Raw genomic sequence first — 12,726 nt, forward strand, 5'->3', positions numbered from 1 at the left:
GCAGTTCTGGAAGGAAAAGAGGCTTTTTCTGCAAAAAACTTCTCCTCCTTGTTTCCAAAGGCAGGGAAAGCCATCAGAGCCCAGCTCACCTGTGGAGCCCAGGTCACTATCTATCCGGGATTTGTGACTGGCCCCTTCCACCCCCTCAGGACTGACTTTCCCTCCAGCTGGGTAACTGGGCGCCTGACATGGCATGGCATGTTTGTCCTGCTCTGGCCAGTTGTGGTCGGGCCAAATGAGGTATTTCCCTAGGTTCCTGGCCTTCCCCTTCTTGAAAACCATCAGGAGTGACCACACTGGACCCCAGACTTGTGGGGGGATTCCCTTGTAGACCCAGCGAGAAAACCATGGACAGAAGAAGGCTTTGGTGAGACAGGTCTCAGGGTGATAGTAAGGAGGATCAGAGTCTAAGCATTCTGGAAGCCTCCTGCCTTTGGCTCCAAGGTTCCTCGGGGGAGGTCGAGTCTACCTAGGACCGGGCCTTCCTTCCAATGAATAAACAGTGGACAAGTGCTAAAAAAGACAAACAAAAAAAAGAGTGTAACTGTGCATTTTAAAATAACATGAACAGTATAATTGGATTATTTGCAACTCAGTGGATAAATGCTTGAGAGGAGGAATACCTCAATCTCCATCATGTCCTCATTTCAAATTGCAAGCTGCATCAAAACATGTGAAGTATGTGTGCCTACTAAATACCCATAAAAATGGACATAAATGAAACGTTAAAAAACAAATAAACGACATATATAGCCGTATATCAATTAAAGGAATTGGATTCAGTAAAAGCAACAAAGAAACTCAACAGAGATATTTCTCAATTAAACCTCATGTTTCTGGTGACTTCACTGGATAATTCTGCCAAACGTTTCTGGAAGAAATAACACCAGTTCTCCACTCAAGATAATTGAGGAGAGGCCACACTTTCCAAAGCATTTTACAGAGCAAGCACAAGCCTGATATCAAAACCAGACAACATTATGAGAAAATAACGTGACAGACCAATATAACTCATGAACATAGACACAAACTCTGTAGAAAACAATTAACCGGAGTTAGAAACTAGCAACATAAAAAATTTACATCCTAGCCAAATGGAATTTCCTCCATGTGAGTTTAGCAAAGTAACATGGTACAAGATGAACATGGAAAAGTCAATGCTATTTTTATATGCCAGCAACAAACAATTGAAAATTGAAAATCGATATCCCTTAATATAGCAGCAAAACCCCCCGTGAAATCTGTAGTGGTAAAATTTAACAAAATGTGTGCAAGACCTGTGCTCAGAAGCCTAAAAAACATTTCAGAAAAATATGAAACCACGTTGAATTAAACAGAGAGACATACCACATTAATGGATTGCAAGACTCAAGATTGTCAATATGTCAGTTACTCCCAAATAATCTATATGTCTAGTGTAAACCAATAAAAATCCCTGCAGCCTCTTGTTGCTATAAAATGACAAGCTGACTTCAAAATTTATATGGGAAAGCAAAGGGACTAGAATAGCCTAACAATTTTATAAAGGACCAAGAATATTGGAGGACTCACATTACCTGATATCGAGATGCATTTGACAGCTATGCTAATCAGGACACTGTGATATTGGCAGAAGAAAAGGCATAAGAGTCCGAAGCTAGATCTATATATTCAAGTTAAATGGATTTTTCCATAAAGTGCCAAGAGAATTCAGTGGGGAAGGATGTTTTATTCCAGGAGTGGTGCTGGAACAGTCGGACATTGACATGCAAACAAATGAACCTCAAACTTTGCCTCACACCATACACAAAAGTTAACTCAAAATGCTTCATAGAACTAAATGTGAAAGCTAATGTTACAACACTTGTAGAAGAAAATGTAAGGGAATCTGCAGCATCATGTAAGATAAAGATAGACAGGATGCAAAAAGCACAAACTATGAAATAGAACAAGCATAGATTTTTAAAATTTTATATACTACAAACCTGTCCCTTCTCTACCTTCACAAAGGAGAAAGAAGCTTTGGAGCTGGGAAAGCAGACTATTCCCCTGCTCTAGTAGTTCTCAGACAAGCTTCTATGAAAGTTAGAGCCCAAGATCTGTTAAAAGTGCAGATTCCAGGAATCACACCCAGTGAAGCTTATGTAGTGTGGCCACAATGGTGTCCTAGGATCTGGGAATTCACTGCCCAGCCTAGGGAACTTCCAGAAACTTTATTAAATCCCTTAGGTAGCAAGCAAGACTGTCTGAAATATATCCACTCTTCCCAGGACAGACATGAAGTTGAGAAGAGCGACCTCAGAGCACACAGAAACACAGGACACGATGAACACAGTGTGAAAATCACCATAAGGGTAAGGCAGTGCGTCTTATGAGAAGACCTCACAACTCTTACTGGCCTTTCTCCCCAGAGGCCTCAGTTTATCTCAAATCCCTGCTCCTCATGGGTGGTGAATGGAGTTGTGTCAGGAAATGACCTTTTCGATCCCCAAAAGGCATGGGCTCCTTTCAGGGGCCACTGAACACATAGGATGGGGCGTGATGCAAGCTATTGTCCCCCTCCCACCAGCCTTGGTTTCCTTCTTGCACCATCATGTGCTTCCACGGGAGCCTAGAGCAATGACACGACTTAGGGCCAATGTCTTCCCTTTTTAGGAGACCGGCCCCTCGCCTGAGCAGTGCGTCTCCCCTCTCCTCCTTTCAGCTGTCCTTCTCCTGATCTCATCTGCCATTCCACAGCAGACAGCTGTCCCTCGTAGCCTGATGATCTAGCCTGGCCCCTTCCTCCTATGTCCCAGCCTGGAGAGGGCTGCCCTCCCCGAGTGGAAGGACATCTGTCCCAGGGTCCCAGAGCCATGACTACTACAGAACCATCCTTAGCATCAGTGTCCCATGGCAGTGGCTGACCTTTGAAATGAAGCTTCACCACCCATCGCAGCTGGCCCCGAAACACTTTCTTTTCTTTTTGTCTCATTTGAGACAGGCCCTCACTGCGTTGCTCAGCCTGTAGTGCCGTGGAGAAATCATGGCTCACAGTAGCCTTGACCTCCCAGACTCAAGCAATCCTTCCATCTCAGCCTCACAAGTAGCTGGAATTACATGCATGCTCCACCATGCCTGGGTATATGCTTTTAAAATTTTTTGTAAAATGGGGTCTCCCTATGTTGCCCAGGATGGTCGTAAACTCTGGGGCTGAAGGAATCCTCATGCCTCGATGACTCAACATGCTGAGATTTGACGTGTGAGCCACCTTACCTTGCCGTGAACCATTTTCTTTCTTTTAAAGTTACTATTATACTTTAAGTTCTGGGATATGTGTGCTGAACGTGTAGGTTTGTTACATAGGTATACACGTGCCATGATGGTTTGCTGCGCCCATCAAGCCGTCATCTACATTAGGTATTTCTCCTAATGCTATCCCTCCCATAGACCCCCATCGCCCAACAGGCCCCAGTGTGTGATGTTCCCCTCCCTGTGTCCACGTGTTCTCATTGTTCAACTACCACTTATGAGTGAGAACATGGAGTGTTTGGTTTTCTGTTCCTGTGTTAGTTTGCTGAGAATGATGGTTTCCAACTTCATCCATGTCCCTGCAAAGGACATGAACTCACCCTTTTTTATGGCTGCATAGTATTCCATGGTGTATATGAGCCACATTTTCTTTATCCAGTCTATCATTGATGGGCATTTGGGTTGGTTCCAAGTCTTTGCTATTGTGAATAGTGCTGCAATAAACATACGTGTGCATGTGTCTTTATAGCAGACACACTGAGTCAGGCACAGGCAGGGCCGACCAGGGTTTTCCTGGTGTCCCCACACCCGAATTCTAGGGTGTTTGTAGTGGAAACAAAGGGATGCGAGAGCTTTTGTGTGTGTGCTTGTGTGTGTGTGTGTATGTGTGTCTGCGTGTGTGTGTGTGTGTATGTGTGTCTGCGTGTGTCTGTGTTTGTGTGTCTGTGTCTGTCTGTGTGTGTGTCTTGTCCAACCATTCTCCTGCATCCAGAAACGTTGGGAACAGAGAGTCCCACGTCACCCTTAGTGCAGAGTGTGTCTCAGAAAGACTTTTTGTGACAGAAATAAAGAATTTTATGTCTATATTTACACATGCCTTTTTCTCAGGGTGTTTTTCTGTTGTGAAGGGTGGAGGGCAGTGGCATGATCACGCCTCACTGCAGCATCCATCTTCTGGGCTCAAGCAAGCCTCCTCACACTGAAACCTCCCAAGTAGCTGGGAGTGCAGATGGCCGCCGCCATGCCCACCTAATGTATTTAATTTTTTTTTTAGATGAGGTGTGTCAGTGTGTTGCTCAGGCTGCCTTCAAACACACAGCCTCAAGTGATCCTCCCATCTTGGCCAATTTTTATAAAGGCTTTTTATACATGCTGTAGACTCAATCAATTCGCACTTGTGTGCTGTTTTAATATTGTGTTACTCCACCTTTGAACCTGTCAACTGGTAACTGATTTCCATGAAAACCTGTAAGGTGATCATGGCTCATCAGTCAGTGTGATTTCAGCGTTGACTCACAGCAGCTAGGAAAGCCTGCATGGGAAGTATGTCTTGAGGAAAACTGGAGAGCTTCCAGGAACAGTTTTGAAAAACAGAGACTACTTATGTCTTCCTTCCCTCCCTTGCTTCTCCTCATGTGCCAGGTTTTCTGCTTTCTCCAATTGTTAACAAATCAGCATGGAGTATTATGTGATGAAACGCTTTTATCTCTTTCATCATCCCGTTTCTTCCTCAAAACTTTTTTTTTTCTGGAAGGGTGGTAGGCAGAAGGGACTAAACATATTCAGAAAAACACATTATAATATAAATTTCGTGAAAAAATTCATCATGTTTAAGAAATGGTCAGGATGAAATCCTGAATTTGTAATAATTGTAAAACTCAGTTTGCATAACCTCCAATCCTTTTGTCTCTATCACTTATCCAGTGAGAAGTGTAGAAAAGATGAATTCCTTGCTTGTGACAGTGGCATTAGTTAGTCAAACTGCTGCACCCTGTCCATTGATATCACACATCCAGATTTAATAGCCACAAAATGCAAAGGCATTTTACAACTGTGGCGGTTTTCTTTATATCATTGTAATTTCCATTAAACCCCTAGCACTAAATTCAACATTCACACACTTGCAAGTACCATGGCCAAGAGAGATCCTGCCTGAAATGTTGAGAGGGGGCTGCAGCAGTGGCAACCTGGCTGAAGACAAGGCTGGAATGTGTCTTCACAAACCTGCAACCCCTTTTTTGAGGCAGGGTTTCTCTCTTTTGCCCAGGCTGGAGTACACTGGACGACTTATAGTGCACCACAGCGTAGGACTTCTGTGCTCAAGCGATCCTCCTGCCTTACGTTTCTGAGTAGATGGGACTACAGACATGTGCCACAACGCCCAGGTAATTTTAAAAATTGTGTAGAGCAGGGGTCTCACTATGTTGCCCAGGCTGGTCTTGAACTCCTGGCTTCAAGTGATTCTCCTCCCTCAGCCTCTCAAAATACGGGGATTACAGGCGTGAGCCACTGCCCGTGGCCTTTCTCTCACTTATTTTTCCTTTATCTAAGTTTTAAGGTTTATGTAAGGCTTTGCTCCAGCCCAGGAAACTGAATTTTTTCCCTCCCACTTGGAGGAAACAGCAATTCAAACCTTCAGGATTTTTGACCTACTGAAAGTTCATTGGCAACAATTGTGTCCTGTCTCTACCTGCCTGCAGGAGAAAACAAAAATTAAAGTCAGCACCAGGCTGCACTTTTCCTCCATACATTATCCTGTGCAGAACAGCGTTTGAGGGACCCGGTGAGCCAGTTCTCTTGCAGTTGGAGGGATTATTGTTAAATGCTGGGAGTACATGTATTTTTCATAACAGACAACAGCTCGGCTGTTGCTTCATACTATGGGGAAATGCATAGTCTCCCAGGAGTGACAGCTTCATCATCTCTAACCCTTCACTCTTCCTTTACTCAAAGAAAGCTTTCACCATATTGTAGTGAGTCAGGGTCCTGCTGGTGAATCACACGGTTGCTGACACTGTGTCAGGGACCCCCAAGGCCACCCTCACCTTCAGTGATTCATGGACATTCTCTGCTGCCCTTCTGCATACAATACTCCTAATTGAAGCCAGCCCCCTCACCTCAGGTCAGTATACCATGCGTCCCACCCTGTCATGGGCTTTGCTCCTGTAGTGATCACTCCTCTCTCCTGAACCATCGACTGCTCCCTCTACATTGGATCATTCTCCAGCTACGGGAAAACTCACCTTCTTCCCCCATGTCCTTCTGTAGCTACGAACACATGTGTCTGCTGCCCTGCAAAGGAAAACTGCATGAACTTATGCAACACACTTCACTGGAGTCCATTTTCAAAATTTTCTACAAAGGAAAATGAACCAGAATATCTAGAACAATTCTGAAGTGTAACTTGGGGGAATTCACCCCACACGATGTCAAGATTCACATTAATTCTATTTTATTTATTGATTGATTATGTTATCAGTGAGTTGGAAGAAGGTGACTTCCCCCTTGGCTTGGGGGTTGATCCAATATAGAGGGAGCCGTTGATGGTTCAGGAGAGAGGAATGATCAGTGCAGGAGCAGAACTCCTGAAAAGGTGGGAGGCATGGGATCCTCAGCTGAGGTGAGGGTGCTGCCTTGAGTTAGGAGCATTGAATGAAGCTATTGATTATGATTTTTAATCATCCAGCCCCATGTGGCAATTATGTTACTTCTCCAGTATTCAGGACAGTGTGATATTGGGGGAAAATCTACAGATCAAAATAGAGTCTAGCAATAGACTCACAAACCTAATAAGTTGATTTTCAGAAAAGAGGCAAAGGCAATGGACAAAGATTATCTTTTAAAAATTGTGTTATTTTCTCCTGCCTCGTGGCCACTACATTAATTGTTTTTTATTCCTCTGGTTTCCTTTCCTGTGTTTCTCCTTTGCACTTCAACTGCTGTTCTGTTTGTCTGTCTGCCCCACCACAGTACGATATTTCCCACAGCAAGGACCAAGTGTCTTTGTGATATTTGCTATGTCCATCTCATCAATGATAAACCGAATCAAGAAAATGTGATACACATGCACCATGGAATACTATGCAGCCATGAAATACTATGCAGCCATGAAATGAATGAGCTCATGTCCTTGGCAGGGAGGTGGATGGTGGTGGCGGCCATTATCCTTAGCAAACTAATGCAGGAACAGAAAACCAAATACCGGATGTTCTCACTTATAAGTGGGAGGTAAATGATGAAAACACATGGACACATGGGAGAACCATCACACACTGGGGCGTACTGGAGGGCGGGGGTGGGAGCAGGGAGAGGATCAGGAAGAATAGCTCACGGATACTGGGCTTAATATCTGGGTGATGTGATAATGTGTGCAGTAAATCACCGTGGCACACATTTACTTGTGTAAGAAACCTGCACATCCTGCACATGTACCCCTGAACTTAAAGTAAAATTTGGAAATTAAAAAAAAGTCAATATCTCAGAATCCTTATTTCTATGTTTTGGTCTTTGTGTCATTTATCTAAGCATTATGGTGACATGAAAGCTGAGGCATAACAACAGTTAGTATGATTAGCAATTTAGCTAGTCATACTAGCTATGTTAGTTCAGTATGATCTAACATCAACTACTAATATTGAATTGCATTCAACTCCTTGAAGTGCTTAAGGAAAGTTGGTAAGAAAAAGTATTCATGATTGAAGACATTTTTAAAATTCATGTAAAGTGGATCAACACTGATTACCACAGATGTCACTGTCACTAGATGCTAATGAATTACATAATAGTAACCATAAAACCCAGTCAAGATGACGAGTTAGTGGGTGCAGCGCACCAGCATGGCACATGTATACATATGTAACTAACCTGCACAATGTGCACATGTACCCTAAAACTTAAAGTATAATAATAAAAAAAACCCCAGTCATAAATAAAGGGGGAAATAAAAGGAGAAATATCAAAGCATCATCAGATGAATGCAGGAATACACACATGAACACACCCTGCAGTTAAACTGACAATTTAAACATCACTGAGTGCTATTTCAAGCATTATGTAGAAAGCTACAGACAACAGTGAACTTGTTCTGAGCACGTCTTAATCCATCATCTTCACAGATGGCTATAGAAATGGCCTGTAAACATTTCGTCTGATAACCGCTAAAGTAGTGACGTTCAAACTCTTTTATGACAATGTGTGAGAAACACACAGTTTATATATAGTCGACTAGGCAAATAAATATATATATGTGCTTGGGGATGTGCAGTGAATATTTGTATATTTGTATATTCTGTGTGCAGTGAATGCTATTTAGTAATTTATTTTATCTCAGTTCTTTAAAATGCTGTTTTTGGCTGACAACATTAATCTTATGATCGACCATGGATTAAAAACCAGTTTAGAAATGATTAAAGCCTTTTCAGAGAACATCTTGAATGGTTGATAAATGTTGCTATAGTATATATCCAAAAACACATTAGAACCCAATTTTGTCTGCCTCCTTAGCAATTCAGTGTTTTTAGACAAAAATGTCGTCTTCGATATGGGCCACAAAAGCCACTACAAAATAGACAATTACTGATGAAACGTGTGTTTCATCTGCAGATATCTGTTTCTCTTTTGCAAAGGTGAAGTCTTACTTGGACAGATGGGAACTCACAGGCAAAAAGGGACAGAAAGTACATACGACCTCTTGTCCTCTTGGTATCACGTGGAGGCTTTGCTTGGGCTGCAGCATATGTGAATGTTATGCATTTCCTGCATTCATGGAGACCTCCCTGTGAGTGCACAGGGACCTCCATTCCCCTATGGTGGTCCCATTTTATGAGGCAAGTGGGAGAATGGCATGGAACATGGTAGGTAGTAAATAATTTGGCCTCAACCACCAAGCAATCTGAGCTCACGTGACAGTGTTTACTCTGGTACCCTGAAACTTGCCAGCTGCTCAGAATCTGTAGACTTTGTCCCACCCACCCACCATCCTGTGGAAATCTATGTTTGGTCATAGATTCCCATGCATGGAGGATGGGAAGCTCTGGTCATGTGGGAAATTGAGCCCTCTCACAGGTAGACTGGCTGTGTTGGTCCCAGCTCTGTTTCCTCCCTTAGCAGCTAGAGAGTTGCTAGGGTCATGTATCAGGCAACTCTTCTTGTCTCTGCAGTGTCTTTCATACTTTCTGCTGCTTCCTGTTTGTCACAAGGGCTCCTTCACAACTTTCCCAATACCAATGCAATTATGATCCTTTGAAGTTATCCAGGAGGTCCGGAGTTATAGTCCACAGGAAGGGCAGCGGGAAGTTCAAATTTGGCAAGAAATTCAAGCCTGCCCTTTGAAGCTGGAGTGAGGCCACTCAGGAATCATTAAAGTCCAGGTCTGCAGGTGATGTTTAATATTAAGTGTCAACTTGGTTGGATCAAAGGGTGCAAAGTATTGTTCCTGGGTGTGTCTGAGAGGTTGTTGCCAAAGAAGATTAACATTTGAGTCAGTGGACTGGGAGAGGTAGACCCACCCTCAATCTGGGTGGGCACTGTCTAATCATTTGCCAGTGCCACTAGAATAAACCAGGCAGAAGAACATGGAAAACCAGACTTGCTGAGTCTTCCAGCCTCCAACTTTCTCCCGTGCTGCATGCTTCGTGTCCTCAAACATCAGACTCCAGGTTCTTCTGCTTTTGGACTCTTGAACTTACACTGGTGATCTGCCAGGGGCTCTCAGGCTTTCAGCCACAGACTAAAAAGGCTGCAATGCTGGCTTCAATACATTTGAGGTTTTGGAACTCAGACTGCCTTTCTTGCTCCTCAGCTTGCAGACAGCCTATTTTGGGACTTCGCCTTGTGATTGTGTAAATCAATATTCCTTGATAAGCCCTGCTTCACATATACATCTATGCATCAGTTCTGTCCTTCTGCAGATCCGTAACTAATACAGTGTGAAACAGTACCATCCAGCCATCTGATGGCATGACCATTTGCTAAATAGTTGCCCACAGAAAGTCTGGGTCCAGAAATCACTATTTCCTATTCTTTGAGCACGTCTGAGTGCACTATATTAAAAACTGGGGTTAATAAGAAACAAAATAAAGTAAAATTTAATAACGATAGTGCCCTTGCCAAGAAAGAATAAAAAGATAAAAGTTAAATTAATTGTCATCATGATTACAACTGCTCTCACCTTTTAAAAAAATCTTTGAAACGCCATAATTCCTACTCACATTGCTTTTGAGAGAGAGACAGAGAGACTGAGCAAACTTTTATTTCCAACTCAAGGTATTTCCCTAAAAGAAGCCCAGGTGAATGGAATATATAGGAGTCATTTCAGCAATATATCTCAATTTATTTATAAAAGCCTGCATTCTCATCAGGCCCCCCTTCCTATCCTTCTGTTTCATATACTATTTCCCACATTAAACTGCTAAGTAATACAAAAGTAATAAAAACAGGAATCATGCACACAGCTTACTGTCTACTTTAAGGAAAGTTTATACACCACTGGCTTCATTAAGATAACTTTACTAATACAGGAATCTCTTGCTTAGGAAAATAAAAGTTGCAAAGAACTTTACTGTTAATTTCAGCAACTGCCTGAAAGATCCATCAAGTCTTCAGTCAAAAGATTCAAATGACATTTTTCAAGCCCAAAACACATTGAATCATTGCCTAAAAGTGTTTGTCTTCTTGGCTCCACCAGTCCTAAATCATTATGATTCCTATCTAACTCCAAACAAACAGTCCCCCACTTTAAAAGACCCACTTTACACCAGATTTCAAAATGAGAATAAAGATACTTAAATCCCCTGGTCTGACATACTGGTGCCTTTGTTGAAGTAGTGCTCTCTTTTACAGCGTTATGCAAATAATATCAGCCCTGTCTTATGAACAGGCCATTTGGCTGATATTTGGAGAGTACAGTATATGATCTCGTTAGTCACCACTGCATGACATCATGTCACAGTAGACTGTGCCTAGATCCTGTCATCAATATCTATATATATTTCTGAATATACATATACGGTCTGAATGACCTACATGTATATTCAGGCAAATCAGTCACCAGTCCAGAGATGTAAATGTTCAATAACACACCTCCCCATAAATTTAGCATGTGTGAATATATTTAGTCTGCAGAAGAGTTTATTCCATTACATTCATTAGAAGCATGGCAGAAAACTGAGAACCAGAGGAAAAAAGTGAATAATAAAAGCACGTATAAAAATTGGTCAAGGTAGGAGGATCGCTTGAGCCCAGGAATTCGAGACCAACATGGAAACGGAGTGAGACCATGCTCTAAAAAATGAATTTACTGCCCACGTGTGGTGTTCGCACCTGTAGTACCACCCACTTGAGAGGCTGCAGCATGAGGATTATTTGAGCCCAGGAGATCCAGACTTCAGTGAGTTATGATCATGCCACTGCCATCCAGCCTGGGTGAGAAAGTGACACCCTGTCTAAAAAAAAAAAAAAAGCATTTATAAATAAGGATATAAAAATAGTTTATTTATTTCACAACAGGCTTTTCTGAAACACGTCCTCCATTAAGGGTGACATAGGACTGTGTGTTCCCAATGTTTCTCAATGCATGAGATTGTTTGGGCAAAGAAAAAGAAAAGCTCCCTTAAGTCCCTTTCTTTCCACTACAAACAACTTGTGGGTGCGGGTATGAGAACAGCAGGAAAACCACGGTCGGCCCTGCAAGTGGCAGACTCAATGGGCATGCCCCTTGCTAAGCAAATTCCTGCTGCCCATGTGCCTTGCTGTCTGCTTTCTGTCCCTGCAGAGCTGTGGAAGGAAACGTTGTGACTTCTTTCTTGCCTACTATGACACAACACGTAGGTCCCAGATCAGTCCTCCCAGAAGTTGAAGTGTCAGTGAGTGTGAGGGAGAGCGGAAGGGCTTCCTGTGGCTTGGACCACTCGGTCTATGGCCTCATAGAGGTCGTCATCCTTCTACTAAAAGGCAGTGGCATCACCATGGCCTTGATGTTGTGGGGTCCTGGAGAGGGGAGGAGTTAAGGCCGTAGAGGCGAGGAGGGTCAGATGATCAAGGAATGAATTGAAGGGTGACATTATTTGCGGTATTTCAGTCTCCGAGGCATAAGAAACCACAGAGGATGGGTTCCAACATCCTTAGTGGGGACCTTGGAAGGAGCAGAGGACAGTGAGTGCAGGAACAAGGAGGTGCAGTGCAGCCCTTTAAGGCAAGAGGGGAACTCACTGCGCACGCTCCTTGGGTGCCCGCCTCAGTGCACAGGTTCACTGGGCGTCTTCCCATCTGCCTTTTTGCCCACGTGGTGAGTGCCTTAGAGCTGTGAGCCTGCAGCTCGGTCCCTGAGATCTGCATTCTTTCTCCCCTACTGAGACGCAGCCGGTAAGTCCACAGGCCCCTCCTACTGGGAATTGAAGTGTGAGTGAGAGTGAGGAGGAGACACTGGGGTTCCAGAGGGTCGGGCAGCTTGGTCGGTGACTCTGAGGGAGAAGGGCTTTGATGTTGTCGTCCTTCTCATGCGGCCCTGCCACTGTGGGCCTTCTTGTCTTGCCGGAGTGCAAACGAAAGAAGAAGGAGGGCCTCGGAGTGGGGCGATGCTGGGGTGCTGCTGGCGGTATCGAGTCCCAGAAACCCCTGGAACCCCCAACAGAGGACAGATTCTGAACTCCTCAAGGGGGATCAGGGCTGGGAGGTGTGGGCGGTAAGGAAAGGGCCTGCAAAGTGGGAACACTCCAGACTGGTTCCCGCCGCCCCAAG

This window comes from Gorilla gorilla, chromosome X, assembly GCF_029281585.2.
Source record: "Gorilla gorilla gorilla isolate KB3781 chromosome X, NHGRI_mGorGor1-v2.1_pri, whole genome shotgun sequence".
NCBI lineage: Eukaryota > Metazoa > Chordata > Mammalia > Primates > Hominidae > Gorilla > Gorilla gorilla.